Below are 8,205 nucleotides of genomic sequence, written 5' to 3' on the forward strand. Positions count from 1 at the left end.
GTGCATTTGATAATAAAATCTTGAATATTAAGAACTGAACACACTGTTCACAGATTTCCACACATTTCTCAGAGCAGACACACATCATCTTTATGCTGTTTTTAAAACTAGTTTTATTTTTTATATTCACTACTTGAGCTTCATACCATCATTGTATTTATTTTATTGTTAGACACATTTTTGTTTACTTTATTTGTATTATTTTTCTACTTACTTTTAAACTCAATTTATACCAATTTATCCGTTTTAATACTTAATACCGTTTTAATTGTCTGTGTTGCTTGTACATTTCTTGTATTTTTTTTATGTTTTATTTGTTTTAAAATTACAGGGACAATGGTCATTAATAATCGTTTTTGTAAATGTGCCAGTTTAGTCATTTTGGCTAATTTCATGTAATTTTGATATAAGTAAAATATCTCAGGCATGGAGTACCTAAATAAATCTTGATTTTGGTTATTGAACTTTAAGAAAATAAGAAAAGCTTCCACAGCAAATGAGCAACTCTGTGATTCTTCACAGCAGGGAACATGTAACAAGCCTCGTCATGACTTCTCAGTAACGTTGCCTCTGAAGCGAGGAGGTAGGAGCCAATCCTGGAGTCCAGTCTAAGATTAGTATGAGTGTATGAATTGTTTATCCCCAGTCCCTTCCACCCCCACCGTTGGGGAAAGATGTGGAGGGAGCTTATCCAGCTATGGTTGGTGGAGGCCTCTGTGGCAGCTAGACTAATGCCTCACTCGCCCCAACTCCCACTCCCACTACCATTCCCACTCCCACTCACTACCCCCAACCCCAAACCTCAGTCCAACCCCAAACTCATGTCCTGAGCACAGCATAAGGCTTAACTGCAACCTGCTGCGATCAACAACAAAAAGTTTAATTAAAAACTTGCTCTGCTGAGGAGGGAGCAGACACGTTCAGGAGAGACAGGCCCTCTCACTTCAGCGCCTCAGCAACCAACATGCTAATGTGTAAAGTGGTGATTCACTGCAGCTCCACAGCTCCACATTCCTCAGTGACGGGCTGCTGCCTTCATTAAAGCTGCCACACAATAGAGAAATAGACAGCCGGCTCACACAGGGCCTCAGTCCTGTCTGCCACACAAAGATCTGCCCCAAGTTTGTATGTATGTCAGGGAATATGAGGGGCCACATTTGGTTAATATTCACTGTAGTTTCAATCTTATTTTAGATTTGTGACTCACACTTCACACTCATCAGGCGCACATGACACCACAAAATGTTTACAGAGGGGAAGGGATCAGTCCTCTTCATAACCACCTCCAATTTGTTAGAGAGACTCTCAAGCGACCACTGTGATATGCAAAGTGAGGGTCACATGACTGACAGTATTGCTTGCTAAAAGGGAGTCGACAAGTAGTAGAAAAATGGTGGTATGTAACATTCACTCAATTCCATTTATTTCTTTTTCAATATTACTCCACATATATATACTGCATTGATTACTGGATTATATTGTTTTTCATATATATACACTATATATACATATTTCAAAGTAATCCAAATTGAAGGGAATTAGTTTACTGATCCAATCAGATCTGGCAGGGAACATAAGACCCCGCCTCCTTCGATAAGAGCAAAGTGCATCTGCAGCAGCAGCATCACTGGTGCAGAAACACAGAAGAGGCCACGACTGAAACGCAATCGTACTGATGTAGTAACCTGTTGCATTAGGGCACAGAACACTTAAATATACTTTAAGAAGGCTATATTTAAAATCATTATTCTCAGGTTAAAGATTAATGTGGTACTTTTAGTTTAGCACATTTATCTATTATTTGTACTTTACTTATAAGTGGGGTTAGCATAAATAAATTGATTTACACATTCTGCCAAAATCTGCTAATCTGTCAATTCTGTGTGAGCCCTGAGAGCTAACTGCTGAAGCACCACAGAATAGGCAGCTAACGTGAAGAAGAAAACTAAATAATTAAAGAAAGACCTGCATTGGTAAGCAGTATTTGTATAGCCCATATTCACAAATCACAATTTGTCTCATAGGGCTTTAACATAGCATCCTCTGCCCTTGACCCTGAACAAGAGTAAGGAAAAACTACAAAAAAAAAACTTCCATCAGCCCTTTAAGTGGCACATTCTATAATATTTAGTCATCAATTTTATGTTATAACCACAAAGTCCGACAATCCATCTAGAGAGGTGACTCCACACCAAATACTGTCCTTACCTCATTTCAGACCCTACAGACCAACATTGTTTACAGTTTATTGAGGTGAAAACTGTCCTCGCTCTGTGTGTGGGCAGGATGATTTATTGTTGGGAACAACACACAGACAACACAGCCAGGAACCATCCATCTCAACACTGGAATAGTAACAGTTAAACAATTGATTGGAAACCAAATAGTAATTGCAACAAAATGAATGTTTTCTCTCTTAAAGTCAGTCAATGTCTTTTTGAACAAACAAGTTATGGACATGGGGGGGGGGACACATGTGACCCTAGTGAACCAGTGGGTCCCAGTCCCATACTAATTACTAAGTCTAATACTCAACCAAACCGATTTGGGAGTCAATCTGTACTATCCACAAAAACGAGAGAGAGAGAAAGAGAGAGAGAGAGAGCGAGAGAGAGAGAGAGAGAGAGAGAGAGAGAGAGAGAGAGACTTACTTACTGATATTGGGGCGGTGAATGGTCAGGTGAATGTCAAAACATCTCAGAAAGTTATTTGTATACTCCCACCCACCTCCCACCGGCTGACCTGTATGATGCATTATGAGCTTGAGCGAAAGGTTGTTGACCTGGCATTGGCAGCACTTGCACGTCCACTTGCGATCAGATCTTGCGAGACAGATGTTCATAGCAGGACTGAACAGGGTGAACCCTGCCTCCCGTCCCCAACCCTCAAGCATAAGCAGGGCTAGATGGAGTTTTATTTTAATGTTGATGTTTGTTTCTATTATTAATGCAACTGCATTAAGAATTAAGAACTGATAATGTGAATAATGTGTCTGCAAGGTACATGATGATAAACTAGGTTTGCTTCACCTAACCAGTCAGGTAACCATGCAAACATGGTGTATTCTCTCAATCTAGTTTCCTCCAGAGCACAGACAAACCATGACAGGGGGTCATCTTCTCTGGAAACAAATACTGTTCAGATTAACTCATAGCAACACAATCTGTCCCTCTGAGTGAGTATTTGCAGCTTATACATGGCACCATATGGGGCAGTGGTCTGTGGGGAAACAAACATGCTTACAATACACAATTCAATCACAAGCAATGATAGATTTCATTCCTGAAAAATGACAGCTATTAGATGTTAACTTATATTCTCCTTTTACATCTGCACAGTATGGTATTAGAGGGAGACTTATTATAAGTGCAGCAGGAAGATTCACAGATCAACAAACATCTAAGAGTGTGTTTACAGTAAGAGCAGGAACATGGACTTTTGAATTCTGACCGGTGAGTGAATCTGCACAGTCTTTCTCTGTGTTTTTTCTGAAAAGTAATTAATCACAATTTTTGAGATGCGTTTTTAAACTATTAAACACTGAATCACTGCATGCTACATTCTACTGTATACACTGAGACTTTCTCTTTGTGGACCATGAAAGGAGTTGCTCCACACTTTGAAGTTGTAAGTGAAAGTCAGGGTTCAGGAAATTTGCAAATGTGTGTGTATGTGTGTGTGTGTGTGTGTGTGTGTGTGTGTGTGTGTGTGTGTGTGTGTGTGTGTGTGTGTGTGTGTGTGAACATACTATTCCGTTTAAGAATGATTAAGTCCATACACAGACCATGTGTGTTTTAAATTATACTGAAAGACGTTTACACGTACTTTTAATCCCTCAGATGTAAGATGCACTCGCTGCTGTTCAAGTCTCCGCTGGTACAAAGCAGTTAAAGAAGAAACACTGTTGGTGGTATTTAACAAGGTGTGAGAAGAGCAGCAGCTGGCTGCTAATGGGCCGTCTGTACTAATTCTGCTGTTGAAGAGAAAGTGAAATTTACAACAGTCAATCACTGCCCACTGATGTGAATGTATTAGCAGTCTGACCACTAGTAGGCCTTTTCTGTTTTCTTTGTAACAACTACCAGATAACATTTCCCACCTTCTCTGGTGAAAGGGGGGGACAGGGCTGTTTATAATTTATGTCTCCTTATAAAGTTCCAGACGGGAGATTTGCTGTGGGCACTCCATCTCACCCACTCCCTCTCCCACTCTCCCCTGCACACAATCGCTCCACGTCTCAACAATGGCATTTCAAAAGACCTCCAATTGCCTTGCGAGCCTTAACCTCACCCCCTCCTTCTCCTTTAAAAAAAAACTGGCAACAAAGAATGCTGCAGTCTGCAGTGCTCAGATGGGGAGGCATTCAAACTCCATTTAACACAGAACAAACGAGCATAACAACTAAGCTAAACTGAAGGTTACTAAGCTAAACTAAATGCAGATATGAAAAATGTAAAAACAGATCAGGTGGCCCTAATGACTGATAATGGAAGAGGACATGTATTGTCAATGGAATTAAAAGGGTGATTTTCTGCTTGAAGTTTACTCTTCTTGCTGTCGTCTGTAAAAACATTTGTATCTGTCGAATGTGGCTCTAGAGGAGCTTTTTTCATGAATGAGACAATAACCTGATGATGTCACCAGAGTTATGTTGGCTGTGCTTAGAGAATACAGATTATTATGATATACACTTTTTTTACAAGCTGGGGAGGTGCAGTTGAAAGACAAGGACATCAACCAACCTGAGAGTACTAATAAAAGATCATGCTTTATCGCATAATGGGAAGGATTCAATTTTGTAACATGAGTCATTTAACTATAGGCTGTATACAAAGATAATGGGACTCCTCCCCAAAAGTGAAGCTAAAGGGGCCCGATTCCCCCCTTGGTGGCTGGGTTCAGAATATGTCATAATTCACACCCCCTCCATGTTAGCATATTAGACAACCGTTATGCGTCTTTCTATAGTTGTAGTGAAGGCGGAGAGAGAATATTAGTAGGGATATTACATAAGTCGTTTTCAGACATGACCTACGGGATAAAAACGAGAGAATTGGCTACAGAGTTTGCAGAGAGTTTTACTTTCACACATGTGCAACCAAAGCGGGAGGTTCTCTGCACAGACACATTCACAACAGCAAGAAATCCTCTGCATTATTCAGTGGAGTAGTGGAGCTTATGGGTGCAGCAGGCGGAGGCAGGAGGTGACAAATTAACTTTGCTGGGTAGATCATGGGATTTGTTAGCAGCACCCCAACACCGTCAACAGCTCTTATCGCCACAAAATCTCTCGACATCTTCGTAGAAGGCTTCCACTCCCCCACTCCCTCACGGTGAATCCAGCTGTCTGAAAGCAGCAATACAGTCAAACATTAATTTGAATCTAATCACAAGGTCACCTCTACAGCAAGAGTTTCACTTTAAAAGCCGTTGATAAAAAACATGAATAAGCATGAATGTGTAGCAAAGTTCCTCTGACGAATAGCAAAGGTAGGCAAATTGTGGTCCACAAACCAAAGTATTTGGTTCCCTGAGAAAACTTGAAGTCATCCCTTTCATTTTTATATTATTACATTCACATGACTCCTCTTGACAACATACATAGCTCATGTTATTTGCAATATATATAACCAAAATTAAGTCTGTTAACCTAGGTAAATACCATAAGTGAATGGTCTAATTTGACCTACTTCAAAAATAGATTTGTGCCAACAACAATGCTTTCATTAAGCCACGAACCACATTTTATCGTGTGTGGAAAACCTCTTGAATACATCTTTAATCTAGTTTTACAATTAGTCTTTGCCAAGTGAGAAATAGCATAAGCTGCTGTAACTCTGTTAAACCTCACATATGGAAATCATGATATTTGCTGCCACTGTTTGATAGCAAGATTGTTTTTAAAGTTGTAAAGAAATAAAGTCCATCAAAAATAATTTGACAATCAACAGTCCTGGATAAAATGGCCTTAAATTTCAGACAATCTCCTCCAAAAACCCATATTAATGGGTCATTGAAAATACCTGGAGTTTTAGACCCAAATGTGGAAAGCCTGTATTTTAGAGAACGTGTGGACTCCCTTAATGACATGGTGAAGGCTGAGTGATCCTCTTACTTCTCTAATCTAATACCCTCCAGCAAGAAATATCCTTAAGTCTCGTTATGCATAGGCTATCAACTATGCTGTCTTCTTTGACAGTGGCTGCCAGTGGCGGCAGGTCAATACGAGACAAAAAAGCCTGTACAAAAATGCTAAACATAACTTAATTCTATAATAATATCTCGTACGATGCTCCTGGTTGACTGTGATCGCCTGTGAGCATTCAATATGAGTTTGTTTCAAATTTTATGCGGTTAATTTATGTCTCAATACATATACTTCCAGGTCCGGGGCGCCGGCCAAATGTTTGTGAATGTTGATCCTGAAAGTTTTGGCAACCACAGGACCTGAGGCTGCTCTTTAATTGGTTGTTCCAGATTTTCCATGGGACGCAGATCTCTGTGCCCCAGACACTCCCACTTTTATTTACAGCCGATAGGTATTAATTAAGAATGTTTAATCTACTGTGATTGGTCGACCCTCGAGGCCGTATCAGGTAGGTCCAATGTCACTGAGTTACGTCAGCTGCGAGCTGACCGGTTTCAGGGGAATTGCGGCAAATCTGGTAATTTCTTTGCAAAAACACCCCAACATGCAAAAAAGAGGTTAGAGGTCCGGAACCACCTGATTTACAGATTCAGCAGCAAGGATGAGGATGAGCTTCAACCCTGGGCTTCTCCAGCTGTTGTTATGAGAAACAGAGTTGACTAACTGGATGTGGAGAAAGTAATGTCTTCTATTGAGCTGCTGTTTGTTGTTTTGCGTGACCTAAAACATTTCTCTGAAAAATGCAAATTGAATGAAAGTTGCAACAGTCATAATGAAGCTACATTTTAGAAGCAGTGTGTTGTGTTGTTCTTGTAGAGTCTTGCTTCAGTTTGTTCCCCCCCACCCCCTTAAAAATGTTAACACCAGCCACCCCTTCCCTGAACACCCCTGACTCGATTCTAAAAAAAACTGTGATACCTTTCTTAAATATTCTAAAGATGGCAAACCTCTCACCATCAACCAGTCCAGTGTTTCCCAAAAAATGTCTGTCTTGAGCTTCTTTTGTTCTCTGTAAACAGACGCTATTGCAGCCCTTTAAGGACATCTGAAACTGTCACAAGCTGTTGTCAGACATGAACTCCGGAGAATATTTATACAATGGGGTCCGGACTTACAAGAGTTTGCCTTTCACACATAAATAACGCAGCAGGAGATTCACCACAGAAATCTCTGGAGCGTTTAAGTGAGGGGTGGCACAGCAGGCAGAATGTAACATATTGATTCCACATTAGAGAACAGCTTCAGTTTTTGTTTACAGCACATCAATACCGGAATCGGCACTTATAACCAAAAGTTCTCTTGACATCTTTGTTGGTGTCTTCTATGTCTATGGCACTGCTACTTCATCATGAGATATTTGTTTTCTTTTGTTCTTGTTTTTTTGTTTCTTTTGTTGCATTTTTCCTGTATTAGAAACATCATCAACATGCAATCAGGCTCCCAGTGGATCCTCCAAAATATATCTTGCTTTGTTCTCACCTGGACTCATGTGGACATAATCCATAATCCAGGGGCTGGCAAGAGATGGTCCGGAGCCTTGCACTCATTTGACTTCTCAGGGTTAGGTTCGATTTAACTGTACTGGCCTTCCATGATTAATATTGTAAACCGCTCTCTTTCAACAGAGTGCAATAAGCTAGCTGCTTAGCCTTTCTGATGCTGCATTGGAGTGTTTTTCCCCTTATCCCACAAATAGGACTTTGTCAGTCTCAGTTGGTTTGCCATGCGGTGTCCCCCAGGGGTCAATGTTCGGACCCATTAGGATAAATTTTTAAGCTGATGACATCCAGTAACATTTTTCATTTAATTTAATTTCTGAAAAACCGTAACTTAATTAGGGATTTGATGATATGTAGATATATGCAAATAAAGCTGTAGTGAAAATAATTTTCCCTGATAACCTTCAATCAGCCATAATGCAAAACTTCTGTGGACCTATTTATTTCCTTCATCTTCTCTGTCCAGTCTACACAATCCATGAGTTTTGAGGCTCAAAATAAAAGCATAGACTCCATTGTGTGTCTTTCACCTCAGAAACAGCTTAATGTAGGTGTTAC

This window comes from Pleuronectes platessa, chromosome 4 (assembly GCF_947347685.1).
Source record: "Pleuronectes platessa chromosome 4, fPlePla1.1, whole genome shotgun sequence".
In the NCBI taxonomy this organism is placed as follows: Eukaryota; Metazoa; Chordata; class Actinopteri; order Pleuronectiformes; family Pleuronectidae; genus Pleuronectes; species Pleuronectes platessa.